The sequence below is a fragment of the Chaetodon trifascialis genome, chromosome 18 (genome assembly GCF_039877785.1).
Source record: "Chaetodon trifascialis isolate fChaTrf1 chromosome 18, fChaTrf1.hap1, whole genome shotgun sequence".
Lineage (NCBI taxonomy): Eukaryota > Metazoa > Chordata > Actinopteri > Chaetodontiformes > Chaetodontidae > Chaetodon > Chaetodon trifascialis.
In genome coordinates, this window is record NC_092073.1 from 23,192,501 (window position 1) to 23,207,500 (window position 15,000).

Here is a 15,000-nt window from a genome sequence, read left to right on the forward strand (position 1 = left end):
ATTTTCTACAGCGAGAACGAATGAAGTGCAAAATCTGTGGAGGAAACATTCAGTCCTTCAGTCCCCGGTGAGAAACGACCAGAGTACGTGGACATGTCCACGTGACGGCGCACAGTGGTGTTCAGGTGGAGCATCGGGTGCAGGGCAGCGCTCGACACCCCCACGCCAAAAACCAGGCACGCAACATGCCAAAATGGCTGCATGTTCTGGAAATGCCTTCCTGCAGCGAACGCCTGAAACGTTTAAAACCCAAAGCGATGCTGGTGTTCAGGCCAATCAGGCGACAAACTGAAAGGATCTGTCTTTATCTGTCTTTCTGTGCCTCGACCACAACAGGAAGCGCACACTCACGGGACTCACAAGAGAGCGCTTTGCAGCTTCCCCATATACGAGTGTGTTCAGGGCGAGAGAGATTGATGGGCATTCTCTCTCTCTTTCTCACTGACCCCCGGCCCCCACCTCGTACACCCCCTCCCTCACCACCGTCTCACACTCAGCTGCCATTACCCATCCTCCACTGCTCTGCACTCCGGGCGTCCCTCCTTCCTCCGCTCCCCTCGCAGCGGTACTTTGCCCAAACTTGCTAGCACACGCACACACACACACACACACACACACACACACACACACACACACACACACACACACACACACACACACACACACACACACTGAACTAAACACAGCACTTCATCGTTACACTTCACGGCCAAAAATATGTGGACATCTGAAAATTGCAGCCCTGTGTGATTTGGGAGCTTGGCTGCAGGGTTTGCTCCAGTTCAGGCAGATGGTTTCAGACTGGGAGCAAACTGGGAACACGGTTTCGTGACTGAGCTGTGTGAAACAGTAACTCCCAAACACTTTAAACTGGGGCCACCTCACGTTTCACCATGGGCGCCTCTCCGCGCTGTAGACGAGGAAGCAGGTCATCACTTTCTTAACTTCTGCATTAAATTCTGCTGGAGAATTTAAAAAATAAATGTAATTCATCAGTAACTGTAGCTGCGCTGCAGCTGCATGTCCAAGACGTTTTTAAAACAAAGTGACGTCCTCAAACGACGAACAGCTGAAAGCCGAAGACGCTCAGCTGACGGGGACGTGGAACAGAGAAAAGCAGAGAGATGCTTCAACTTAAAAAACAGCTGCTGATTATTTTCCTGTCAATCAATTGATCGGCTGATTGTTTCAGGTGTAACCGAGAGGTTCCTCTTCATGGGGACAAAGAGTCCAAACCAGGACAAACAGACCGGGACTTAAAGCACACAAGTGGACGAGGTGTCCACATACTTTCGGCCATGTTCTGTATCGTCTCCATCTTTTCCAAAAGTTAGAACCAGAAGTTTCTTTCTGTAACTTTCTGCAGTGCTGTTCATCCTCTCCTTCCTCCTCCTCCTCCTCCTCCTCCTCCTCCTCCTCCCTTCTCTTTCTTGCATCATCTTGTCTTTCAGGCTCTTCCCTGCTCTGCGTGTGTGTTTTCCACCCTACAGCTTGGTTACAGATTGACTGGTGTGTGTGTTTGCGGTGCAGTCAAAACGCACACACGCACACACACGCACACACACGCACACACACGCACACACACGCACACACACACGCACACACGCACACACAGTGGAGTTTAGACCCGACGTGATAAAGTGTTGAGATAGCATCGACGGTGTGTCAGCTCCACTGTACGGCATACCAGAGCCAGGAGGCAGAGGGGGAGGGGAGTGTCTCAGCCAACCACTGAACAGTCTCACTGGGGAAAATGTCTGCCAGCTCTCAGCCAATCAGGACGCAGATTCCTCCACTCGCTCTGTCTCACTCAGATGAACAAACACACACACGTCCGTCCCGTGTGTGTGTCTCATCGCGCCTCAGTTTGGACTTTATGCACCGACTGATGAAGAATCTGTCAATGAATGATTTCGATACAACAAAACTTTATTGTTGTATTATTCTACTTCATTCTATTTGCACGTGTGTGTTTTCAGATTTATTTTTACTTTGTGGTTAAAAAATGAAAAATTCACCGTAAAGAAACACTTATTTGCTAATACAAGCGTTCATTTCAGAGTGTGCTGATTTGATGGGACTTGGTGCTGTTGGTTTCTGGCTCATGTTCGTGCTTTTAAAGTGTCACTGTTGCCTAACGTGCATTCTTCCATGCAGATGAATTAACAATAAAAAGCATTTTGCTGCAGCTCATTTCATGTTGCACAGAATACGTTTGTTAAAGTGTTTGCATTAATTTAATAATCTGTCTGTTTTTTTTCTGTGAAACAAAGGACATCACGAAGACTTCAAACTGAACTAAACTTCATCCATAACTGTTCAAACCCACAGAACTTTATTTAAAGTTTAGTTTCCCTGAACCAAATCTGTCTGGAGGAAACAGAAGATAAAACTTTATCAACGCCACACTGGGGCAATCAAATCATTAGAGCCAGCATTCATAGAGAGATCAAAGAGACAATAAAAAAGAGATAGAAGAAGAAGAGAAATGACCTCCATACACGTACGTTCAGTCACATCAGAAGAACACTGCTGCCTAAACGAAGGCTGAATTGCATGAATCAGATTTGGACAATAAATACACAGAAAGACAGTAAAAATGGTGTCATGCTGCAGAAGATGTGCTGGATATGAGCATGAAAAGAGCAGTGAAGAACATGACGAAGCTTCAGCGAGGAGCTGCAACAAGCCGGCAGCAGACGACAGCAGGAGCAGACAGACTGAGCAGCTCACACAAAGCTGATCGAGCCGCCAGGCGTCTCTGAGGCCTGAGGCAGGTCAGCAGAGCCCACGCTGACGATGTGGAACCCACCAAATCCCACGTTTCAGAGCACGTAAAAACATGAACACGTATTAAAACACCTGACGGCTCAGCCAAACTGCATTAAAACGAAGACAATAAACCATAAAAGACGAGAGCTGTGAGTGAAGATCGGGCTGCTGCTGCTGCTGCTGCAAACACTCAGCGCGCTGACAGAGGAGCCCAGCGAGTCCGGCGAGGCAGGAAGCAGCTGCTCGACGGTCAGGGCGAAGGAAAGCAGAGCTGAAGCATGACGAGGAGGCGGCGAGGAAGCAGCAGGTGATGTGACAGGTGTGTGCACCTGAGCTCTCATCACACAGACTGTGAGAGGCGGGTGAAAGCAGTGAAAGAGTGTCAGACGATGAAGAGGAGGATGAGGAGGAACGAAAGAGGGGCAGGTGTGGCGCGAATCATGGGAAGCGAGGGATGGATGGATGGATGGATGGATGGATGGATGGATGGATGGATGGATGGACAGGTAGAAGCACGGCAGGCAGAGCGTGGAGTGTGTGTGTGTGTGTGTGTGTGTGTGTGTGTGTGTGTTGGACAGCCGGCAGCATGGAGGGATGAATGAAAGGAGGGAGGAGCATATTTACCCGTCCTTTTCGTATAGCAACACTCGCTCGCTCGCTCGCTCGCTCGTTCGCTCGTGTCTCGGGGCGGGGCGGGAGGGGGCGGGGTTTGTTGTGTGTGTGTCTGCAACCACTGCTCACACTGCAGGGGGAGAGCACAGAGAGACAGTCAGTGACACACACGCCAAAACACAGCAACACACACAGTGATACACACACACTTCAGCACAGGTACGCTCAGGTACAGCCGCACACTTGGCCGAGCTTCAACAACGTCACTTCAAAGACAGCAGACACATCACGTGGACACGTCCAGGTGACGTCTCACCGGCGTCCCGCAGGACGAACGGCGAGCTTCCACTGAGGCAAACAACCAGTACCAGCCTGAAAAGTGGTATCCGAGAGGACGCCGGCTTTGTTTCCACCGTCACTAAAAAGCTCAAATCTCCTGTTTGAAGGGAAAGATTTGGTAGAAATCTGTGAAACTGAACTGTGTAAAAAGTCTCAAACCTCAACGACGTGACTGCGTCAGATCAGCATCGTCTCATGTGTTTATGTGAGAAATCCTCTGCGCGCACACACACACACACACACACACACACACACACACACACACACACACACACACACACACACACACACAGCTGCGCAGATTAACTCTCTGTATCTGTAATAACTGGTAACGTGTGTAATTCCTGTGCTCATGACTCAAAACACACGATCAGACTGTCCACAGTGGACAAAAAGGACAAAACGTCCCCAAAGAGACAGAAAAACTCAGTACAGAAAGTGACAGAAATGGACTGTACAGGCAAAACATACCCACACAAAGGCATCAGCACACACACACACACACACACACACACACACGCACGCACACACGCACACACACACGCACACACACACTGAGCCCCTGCCTTAAAGCACAAGTCAGTGTGTGTGTGTGCGTGCTGATACGATCACTCCTGTCAGATAACAGTCGGTGCACAGAAACACAAACTGAGCTGTGGTGACGCCATGCAGGCCCAGGCTGACGCAATGCATCATGGGTAACACAGATACCTGGTATCTGCTGCCTGTGGGCCGAGCGCGCCAACTTAGGCTGAAGCTTTCCTCGAGACACGCTGACGGCGTCTAAAAAGTGTGTGCTAGTCAAGAAAAAGGGACGTTGGCAGCATGTGGGAGATTTCAGGTGGAATCTTCTGGGAGTCAAAGTAGGAAAACATGATGTACCTGCAGCTCAACACCTGAAACAAAGCTACCTGTCTGTGCTAGAACAACAGAAACAGTAAGAATCAGTTAACAGCACCTCAGGTGTTGCCACCACATGTGGAGTACTTCAGGGTTAAAACTGACAGATTAAAGGAAAGTAAGGCAGCCGATGGCCAACAGGTGAAAGAATGATGTGCTAAGAACGAGGGACCTGCTGATGCTATAAAACTACTGAAGAAGAAGAAGAAGAAGAAGAAGAAGAAGAAGAAGAAGAAGAAGAAGAAGGAGCAGGAGGGGAAGTCCAGTGTAAACAGAAGCTTAGCTGAGCTAAAGATGGCGTGGAGCTCCTGATGGAGACGACGCAGGAGAGGCGGGGCGGGGGCGCTGAGCATCAGTGCTGCACAAAGACGATAATCTGCTGCAGTTAGACAGGTTGGGGGGGGTGCGAGATGATGGATGAGGGGATGCAACAGGCTGTAAAGCTCATACATGCACAGTGGAGGTCTTTATGGATGGATGGATGGATGGATGGATGGATGGATGGATGGATGGATGAGGGGGAATGAGGAGCAGAGGGCAGGGGGGCAGAGAGAGATTAAGAGCTTAGAGGGTTGGTAAGACTAATTAGGAGGCAACTAAGGATGCACAGAGAGAGGAGGAGAGAGATGAGCAGGAGCGAGGGGTGATGGAAAAAGATGTCTGCAGCCACACGAGCTTGTTCTGAACCACATCCTGAATAAAAAACAGCGCAGCCACAAACTGAAGCTCAGCTGAACCACCTGAGCTCCTTCACAGCGACGTCAAACCCAAAGACTTTCAACGGGACAAGTTCACGTGTCCCGAGCTGAAGAACCGGTTTGGTCGCTGCTGTTGACGCGCTGTTGTCAGTGTTAATGGGATGAGTATTGTTGGAGATAGAGGAGGTGTAAGCTGATACAGGGAGGTGCCACAACTCCCACCTAAAGCAGGGTTTATCACCATGTTCCCCCTCCACCACACAAAGCTCCCACTAAGCCAGCAGCTAATGAGCTAGCCCCGCTAACTCACTTTAGCTTTGTTCTGCTGCAGACGCGGCGTGCTGCATTGTTTCTAGCTTTACGCTGCTAAACGGCTCCAGATGCAGCTTAAAGCAGACAGAACGAGCTGCTAATGTCCCGACAGCAGCTTGGACTGCATCTCCTCTCTGTGTGAAGGAGGACAGGACAGGACAGGACAGGACAGGACAGGAAAGGACAGGACAGGACAGGACAGGACAGGACAGGACAGGACAGGAGGAGCGAGGACGAGCAGCTGACCCACGTTGACCCCAGTGTGCAAATGAAGGCCGGCTCTGCGGCCGCCATCTTTGATTGGCTTTTCTCTGTCTAACTTAAAAGTCATGAAACATTAACCAGCCGTGCTGTGTGCTGGTCAGCGTGTGTTACAGAGTAACTGGGATGACTGGGAGGGAACCAGAGGAGTGACGATGCAGAACCTGAGAGCGGTGTGTGGAGGAAAAGATGCTTCCAACCGACAGAGCAGGCCAGCGGCCATCAGAGGCTGTAACACACTCTGACGGTAAAAATAACTCGCAGAGCAGGACGAGGAATGTGTGTGTGTGTGTGTGTGTGTGTGTGTGTGTGTGTGTGTGTGTGTGTGTGTGTGTGTGTGTGTGTTGAAGAATGCTGCTCTGCTTTTGGTTGACAGGCACGAACAAGTGTAGAGAGCCTGAAGGAGAGGAAGCAAGAGAGGAGAGGAGGCAAGAGAGGAGAGGAGGCAAGAGAGGAGAGGAGACAAGAGAGGAGGAGACAAAAGAGGAGAGGAGACAAGAGAGGGGAGGAGACAAGAGGAGAGGAGGCAAGAGAGGAGAGGAGGCAAGAGAGGAGAGGAGGCAAGAGAGGAGAGGAGACAAGAGAGGAGGAGACAAAAGAGGAGAGGAGACAAGAGAGGGGAGGAGACAAGAGGAGAGGAGGCAAGAGAGGAGAGGAGGCAAGAGAGGAGAGGAGGCAAGAGAGGAGAGGAGACAAGAGAGGAGAGGAGACAAGAGGAGAGGAGGCAAGAGAGGAGAGGAGACAAGAGAGGAGAGGAGACAAGAGGAGAGGAGGCAAGAGAGGAGAGGAGGCAAAAGAGGAGAGCAGGCAAGAGAGGAGAGGAGACAAGAGAGGAGAGGAGGCAAGAGAGGAGAAGAAATGGCTTCATGAGAGATGAGGGAAGAAGGAGGAGGAGGAGAAGAGGGGAGATAAAACCTAGACCTGAGAGGTCACACACACACACACACACACACACACACACACACACACACACACACACACACACACACCTATAGGCTGTTTCACAGGAAACAGGGCGTATCATGACGGCTCAATGCTGAGTTTCACAATAACACTGATACAGAGTGGATGGAGCGGGTCGACCGAGGTTCAACAGAATGGAGGAGAGAGAGAGAGAGAGAGAGATGAGAGGAGAGAGAGAGGAGGGAGAGAAAGAGAGAGAGAGAGAGGAGGGAGAGAGAGAGAGGAGGGAGAGAGAGAGAGAGGAGAGAGGAGGGAGAGAGAGGAGGGAGAGAAAGAGAGAGAGAGAGAGGAGGGAGAGAGAGAGAGAGAGAGGAGAGAGGAGGGAGAGAGAGGAGGGAGAGAAAGAGAGAGAGAGATAGCGAGAGAGGAGGGAGAGAAAGAGAGAGAGGAGGGAGAGAAATAGAGAGAGAAAGAGGAGAGAGAGAAAGAGAGAAAGAGAGAGAGAGATGAGAGAGAGAGAGAGAGGAGGGAGAGAGAGAGAGGAGGGCGAGAGAGAGAGGAGAGAGAGAGGAGGGAGAGAAAGAGAGAGAGAGAGAGAGAGAGAGTTTGCTGGCTGTCAAAAAAAAGGAAGTGAGAGAAGAAGAAGAAGGAAAAGAGAAAAAGAAGTGAGTGTCTTGTCAGAGAATCCAGTCAGACCAGACGAGCCGCTTCACTGTTGATCCTGCACAAGCTCAGTAAACCCTGCCCTGATTGGCCAGCTGCCCACCACCTTCCATGGATCCTCACAGCTGATTGGCTGCTGAAGCCACAGCCCTGGCAAAGTGCCTCAAGGACACCGACACCTCCTCCACCTCCTCTCTCTGTTCATTTACTCCTCGCTCGCTCCGTTTCTCCTGTGTGAGCATCCTTATCAACCGCTCAAACCCCGCCCACACGCACGCACACACACGCACACACACACACGCACACACACGCACACACACACACACACGTACACACAGATGAGTCAGGACATGCAGTTACTGGTTAACTTTCTTTTCAAGTCTGATCTTGTGCTGAGTGACAGTCTCTCAGATCTTCGTATAAACAGTCGATAGGACTTCCAGAAGTGAACTGAAGATGCTCTTTAAAGACTTCAGGTGCGAGGACTCGCCTTCAGACGCCTTTTCACGCTTTTAAAAGTCGAAACGCGTCTCCTGACTTACGCGTGACGCCGTGGATGTTTGTTAAAGGTGCCGCTGAGTGGCCTGAAGACGGCCTGAGTGTTCATGGAGCAGGTTGAACAGGTCATTGAATTAGCTAATGAACTGACTGACATGCACTCAAGTGACCTGCTTCCTGTACACCTGTACACAGGTAAATGTCAGCTGTGGACACGGGCTCAGTGGGCCTTGTAGAGGGGACTCTGTCAGCTGATACTGTAGTCCAGAATGATCTGTCCCGTCAGGCTAGCCCATGACTGACAGCTGCGCCATCCAATCACCTGCAGAGCATTTTTGAGCCGACGTGATGCTTCAGAGGCCTCATTCAGCTCGACGTGAGACTCACACAGGCTGTCTCTGATGCACTGAGGGGTCTGCAAATGACACGACGGAGGACAGACGGCGTCTCTGCATCAGTGTTTGTCAAACTGCGCGCTGGTTCCAGCCTTCATGACGCAGCAGTATTACTTCCTGTATTTGAGCACGGGCTGATTCCTCATATGAACATGGGAAAGACGAGAAAATGAAAAGCCTGCAAAAATTCACATCAGCTGACTTCTGTGTGTGTGTGTGTGTGTGTGTGTGTGTGTGTGTGTGTGTGTGTGTGTGTGTGTGTGTGTGTGTCTACAGAGCCTCCTTTACGGTCTTCCTCCTTTCCAGCAGTCTATGTTTCTCCATCCTCCTCCAGCTTTCTTCTGTAATTACAGCCACAGTGGTGCTGGGGGGCAATAAGTCAGAGTAGGGGGTCCCTGTCAACATGCTGAGCAGCTGTCTCACACACACACACACACACACACACACACACACACACACACACACACACACACACACACTCTAACAGGTGTTGGAGACAGCCAACGACCTCTGCTCTCTCCTCTGTGAGAGCTCTATTCATTCAAACCACGCTAACAGATGCTAACCTGGACGTGCTACACAGACATGGCAACTGAGTGTGTGTGTGTGTGTGTGTGTGTGTGTGTGTGTGTGTGTGTGTGTGTGTGTGTGTGTGTGTGTGTGTGTGTGTGTGTGTGTGAGACGCAGCCACTTGTGTTTCCTCCTCACTCTCTCTCTGTTTCTGTCTCACTAAAAGCTTTATTCACTGTCGAGTCACCAGATGCTAACCTGGAGCACACACACCATCCTCTGCCAAACACTTGTGCTGCTGAGTGTGTTCACTGAAACAGCAGTGAGCAGATGCTAACCTGGCTAACACACACACACACACGCACACACACACACACACTGCGTTTCCTGTTATTAAAGGATAACTGGATGAGTGTTTACTGAACGGATGTTTGTTTTACGTGAAGCTAACGTGAGCTGTCTGAATGAGCCGTCAAGCTGAGCTGGGCAGGAAGTCAGACCACAGAGAACCCGGTTGCTTTTCAAAATAAGACACCCTCTGCAGACTGCCAATCGCACATCCACGATAAACACAATAAAAACAGACAGAAAAGTCGATGTGTCCACGACAGAGGCACAGACATCACAGACAACTCAGTTCGCAAAGTAGCTTCATTTTAGCCTGGAAGCATCGCTAACAGCAGAACAGCCTCAGGAGGGTCAGTGTGAACAGGAGGAGTGAGGACAGGGAGAGGAACCGGTTTGGATCATCATCGCCTGCTGTCTTAACGCAGACTTCAGAGATGTGGCTGCACAGCTGAACCTGTGTGACGCTCTGATTTCTGCAGGCTGTTTGTCGAACACAAACACGTGAGCTTCTCAAAGCTAACACGCTAACAGCAGCAGCTGAACAGCGGCTGTAGTTTCATTTAACGACACAGTGACGGAGGACAAAAAGAGGTGGATGATGGGACATGAGGTCAGTCCTCCTTTTCATCCCCCCTCCTCTTCTTCCTCCTCCTCCTCCTCCAAACCTCTGAGTTTTATTTTCCATTGTGGTTGGAAAAATCTCTTTTCTCCTCAAATAAAATGAAAAACTGCTTTTCTGCTTTCTGTCTCTCCCTCCTGGAGACAAAAAGACGAGCTTGGACTCTCCTGCTTTCCTTCCCTCCTCCCTCCATCACTCTCCATCCCTCCCTGCAGGAGTCAAGCTCTCCTCCTCCCTCCATCATCCTCCAGCAGTTGTCTCTCTGCTCAACAAGCGACACATTCATCCTCTGCACAGCTCACATACTCCATAAACCACACACACACACACACACACACACACACACACACACACACACACACACACACACACACACACACACACACACACACACACACACACACACACACAGCAGCTGGCGCACACACCGCCTGCATATCTGCTAACACAATTGGGAGTGTGTGCATGTGTGTAAATGTGTGTGTGGGGGTAAGAAAGGCAAACACACACACACACACACACACACACACACACAGAGTCCACATTTTTGCAGGCTGACAGATACTGGTGTGTGGAGAGTGGGAGGGGAACACACACACACACACACACACACACACACACACACACACACACACACACACACACACACACACACACACACACACACACACACACACACACACACAGCTGGCCACATCCATAACACACTATCCTCTGCTGCAAGTCCATCAGAGCGTGTGTGTGTTCTCTGCAGAGATTCTTCACTTTCACACCAACTGCTGCTACTGAGCGTGTGTGTGTGTGTGTGTGTGTGTGAGTGTGTGTGTGTGTGTGTGTGTGTGTGTGTGTGTGTGTGTGTGTGTGTGTGTGTGTGTGTGTGTGTGTGTGTGTGTGTGTGTGATTGGACAGCAGGAAGCTTGCCATTGGTCTGGAGCTGGTGATCACAGATTAAGTGCTTTTTAAAGAAGCTGATTGGTGGACGCCTTCAGGTGCTGCACAGCTTCACTTCACACCTTCCACCTTAAAGACGTCTCTATTCTGTCCAAACGGCACTTGAACGCATCGCAGGACGAACCCTCTGAGCCTGAAGCATGCTGTGCAAACAGACCTGCCCCGTCTTGTCTTCTAGAATTAACCGCCGGAGCCTTTGATTTCCCGCTCACGCAGCTATAAGAGGGATAGAAACACGTGTTTTTCCCACGACACCTCAAAGCATCACACATGCATGTCACAGTCAATATCTGCTCGCACAGATTAGAAACAGTGTGTGATCTGACGGGGCTCCACGACACTGTTCACTGCTGCGTTTCCATAGATTAAACAGGTTATTGATCCATAGTGAAATAGCAAGTCAGCGAAGGCCACACTGAATGTCTGCTCCTCCTCCTCCTCCTCCTCCTCCCCCTGCTGCTGGAGTTACAACAACAATGGAAGCTGGGTGTGACTCCTCCTGTCCCCCCTCCTCCTCTGTTCTTTTCTCTCCATCTTTCTCTGTATGCAAAGTAAACCCTCACAGCTCTGTCATCACCTGAAACACAGGGTGAGTGTGTGTGTGCGTGTGTGTGTGTGTGCACGCGCTCAGTAAGTCCAGAGCTCAAACCAGCTTTGGCGTGTATGAGCATGCTGTGGGGCCTCAAGGCGTCACACACATACACACACACACGCACACACACTGTTGTAAGACTTTACTGCCATGTGTGTTTTCACTTTAAATCAATGGCACGATAACAATCTAACACACATTAACAACGTGTTTTTGTATCAGAAAATATCACTTTTCATTTCATCTCTCACACACACACGCACACACACGCACACACACACACACAGGTCAAGTTAGAGAAAGATGGAGAGATTCATCACAACAGAAGAAGATGAAGTGAAGAGAAAGAAAGAAAGAAAGAAAGAAAGAAAGAAAGAAAGAAAGAAAGAAAGAAAGAAAGAAAGAAAGAAAGAAAGTTTCAGATTTTTGTGTCTTCAGCAGGAACCAATGAGGTTGAAGCTGAGAGCCACAGACAGGAAGTCAGACAGCATTAAGAGACGGACCACGAGACGCTGGTCTGGGTTTTGTTGACAGTAAGAAAAATGTGGAACAACACTTAAGTTTTCAATTAAAGAAGAAGGGAGCAGAGGAGAGATGGAGAGGAGGGGGAGGAGGGGGGAGAGGCAGAGGGAGAGGGAGGTGAGGCTGGAGCGAAAAAAGATGAAAAAACAGAGAAAGATGCAGAAAGAGAGAAACTGCCCGTCTTTCCACTATAATGGCCGTCTTTGTGTGTCAGAAGAATACAGCCTTCATGTGGACACACACACACACACACACACACACACACACACACACACACACACACACACACACACACACACACACACACACACACACGTAATTAGATGATGCAGTTCAGCTGAGGCCTGACCAAAGATGCCGTTTCTCCCCCTCATCCCTCCTTCCTCTTCCTCTCATCTCTCCTTCACCATCTTCTTCTCTCCTTCCTCACCTTTCTCTTCCTCCTCTTCCTCTCTGCTTCTGATGCCCTACCCCTCTGTTCCTCCTCTCTCTCCTCAGCTTCATCTCCTGCTTTATCCTTCTACCTCCATTATACATCCTTCCTGCATCACCTCCTCTCCCTTCTCCTCCTTCTTTTTTCTTTCTTCTATCTTTCAATTTTGTTGCTCCTAAACTTTCTCTCCTTTCTTTCTTCCTTTCTGTTTCCCCTTCGTCCTTCCCTCCCTATCACTCTGTTTTCTGTCCATCTAACTCATCTGCACTCTTTCTTCTCTCTTTCTCTCTCCATACAAGCTAAAGTACAAGGCCACACATTCGGCCAATCAGAGCCCTCGCTGCCTGCAACCCTCCCATCCAACGCTGGACAGCTGTGTGTGTGTGTGTGTGTGTGTGTGTGTGTGTGTGTGTGTGTGTGTGTGTGTGTGTGTGTGTTAGCAAGTCAAACAGCTGCTGCTGCTGAGGAGACCAACTTTTTCCAGTTCAGACCAGCGTATCTCAGAAAAACTTCACCTGAAATCACAAAACTTCGCTTCAGCCTCCTTTCCTGCCTCCTTCTCTCCTCTCCTCATCTCCTTTCCTTCCTCTCTCTGAAATAAAACTGCGTCAGACAATTGCACTCTGTGTGCTTTAGCTGGCAGCAATTTATCTTCACAATCTCCACGTTTCTGCTGAAAAGTGGGAGAGAAAACATCAGAAACAGATCAGACTCATGAGGTTGAAGGTTTGATTTCCCCTCGAGGGCTTGCGCTCGCACTCGCGCACGCGCACACACACACACACACACACTGTGTTCACTCGTGATGCTGGGACAAAATGGCGTTCACTGAGTTTCATTCACTCCTGACCAGAAAAACTTCAGCCGTGTGTTTTACAGCATCTTTTACACACCAAGAGCAAAGGGCTGCTCAAGATAAAGCAGTTAATGTGTCACTGAGGAGCTCACGCTCTCTCACACACACACACACACACACACACACACACACACACACACACACACACACACACACACACACACACACACACACACACAGGGATAAACTTTGACAAAGTCCAACTCTTAAGGCACCACTGATCTCTTTTATCCTCCATCCCAGGCCTGTCTGTGCTTATCTGTGTTGCAGAGATGCTGAAACAACACTGGCGTATCCTTCACTTCCTGTCTGGAGAGGAAGCAGGAAGCAGCGGGGGGCTGCGCAGGGACTGAGCATTCTTCTATCTCCACCTCCCTCCCTGACCTATCTCTCCCCCAAAGGTGATGGGGGCGTTGGTTTGTGAACAAAAGGCTCAGAATCAGCTGATTTCAGCCTTGCGAAGCTTCCAAAAGCTTTTACTTTGAAAGGTCACAGGAATAAACAGCTCAGACTGGATGTTTCTTAGGATGATGACGAGGAAACAGACAGCTCTGGTGACCATGCTCGCTCTCAGAAGTGTCGTGGTCTTAAAGGGTCAATCTGCGTTTTAAACATCAGTGAAATCTGAGAGGATTAGACCTACAGTACCCAGAATGCCCTGCTGTGGGTGCCTGTCTGTCTGAAGAGTGTGTCAGGTCTAATCTGGACTGACCGGACCCTCCACATTAGAGTTACATAAGAGGCCAGAGTCCAACTGAGCAGAGCCACCAGAGACTGCACCTCCTCAACACTGTGCTGTGAGGAGCAGGAGAAAAGAAAAGAAAAGAAAAGAAAAGAAAAGAAAAGAAAAGAAAAGAAAAGAAAAGAAAAGAAAAGAAGGAGGGAAGGAGGTGAAGAGGAGAGTAGGAAAGGGGAAAGCACAAAGAGAAAAATAAATTGGAAGAGAATGACAAGATGATGAGGAGGAGAACGATGAAGATGAAGACAGAGGGCTAAGAGAAAAGGAGGAGGAAGGGGAAGAAAGAGAAGGAGGAACGTGTTGGGAGGATGGGAGAGTGGGAGTACAAAAGAGGGAGAAGGAAGAGGAGTCTTTTGGATGGGGACATGAGGACATGAGGAGAAGGATGATGAAAACTTCAAGAGGAGGAGCAGGAAGAAAGAAAAATGACAGAAAGGGAGAGGAAGTGGATGAAAGTGGAGTAAGAAAATTAGATCTGGAGGAGGAAGAGGAGGAGGAAGAGAAGGAGGGAAGATTAAGAAACAAAAACGGGAGTTAACTCGACTCCTTAGAGGGAGACAAAGAAGATGAAAAACGACTTTGAGACTGAACTTTGGTCCAACTGGAACAAAAGAAGAGGAGGAGGGAAAGGAAGGGAGGAGAGGAGGAGGAGGAGGAGGAGGAGGAGGAGGAGGCAGAGGAGGAGGGAGAAGAGGAATAAAGAAGAAAAAAGAGGAAGAGTAAAGCGAGCTTTGGTCAGGAGAGGAAAGGAAAGAAAAGAGACAGCAGTGAGAGGAGAGGACACGAGGAGGAGAGGACACGAGGAGGAGAGGACACGAGGAGGAGAAACAAGAAGGAGGAGGAACAAGGTGGGGAGGACACAGGTGGGGAGGACACAAGGAGGAAGGGACATGAGGAGGAGGAGGGGGAAAAAGGAGGAGAGGACACGAGGAGGAGAGCAAAGAAAAGGGAGGAGAGGACACGAGGAGGAGAGCAAAGAAAAGGGAGGAGAAGAGACAACAGAGAAACAACAGAGGGAGAAAAATTAAGACAGAAATAAGATGCAGATTTATGTGAAACTGAAGTCATGAGAGAAAA

General features: G+C 49.6%; 1 protein-coding gene across 2 annotated transcripts in view; it reads right to left on the minus strand.

Annotated features, from left to right (window-relative positions):
* The window catches only part of rreb1a (ras responsive element binding protein 1a), a 54,799-nt gene that overhangs the window by 26,173 nt on the left and 13,626 nt on the right, over positions 1–15,000 (minus strand). Inside the window, exon 2 of one of the 2 annotated variants that reach the window (XM_070985878.1) lies at positions 3,397–3,514. The exons of the other annotated variant lie outside the window; for it this stretch is intronic. The gene's annotated coding sequence lies outside the window, so the exon portion shown is untranslated. The remainder of the gene's footprint in view (positions 1–3,396; positions 3,515–15,000) is intronic. 2 annotated transcript variants of the gene reach the window in all.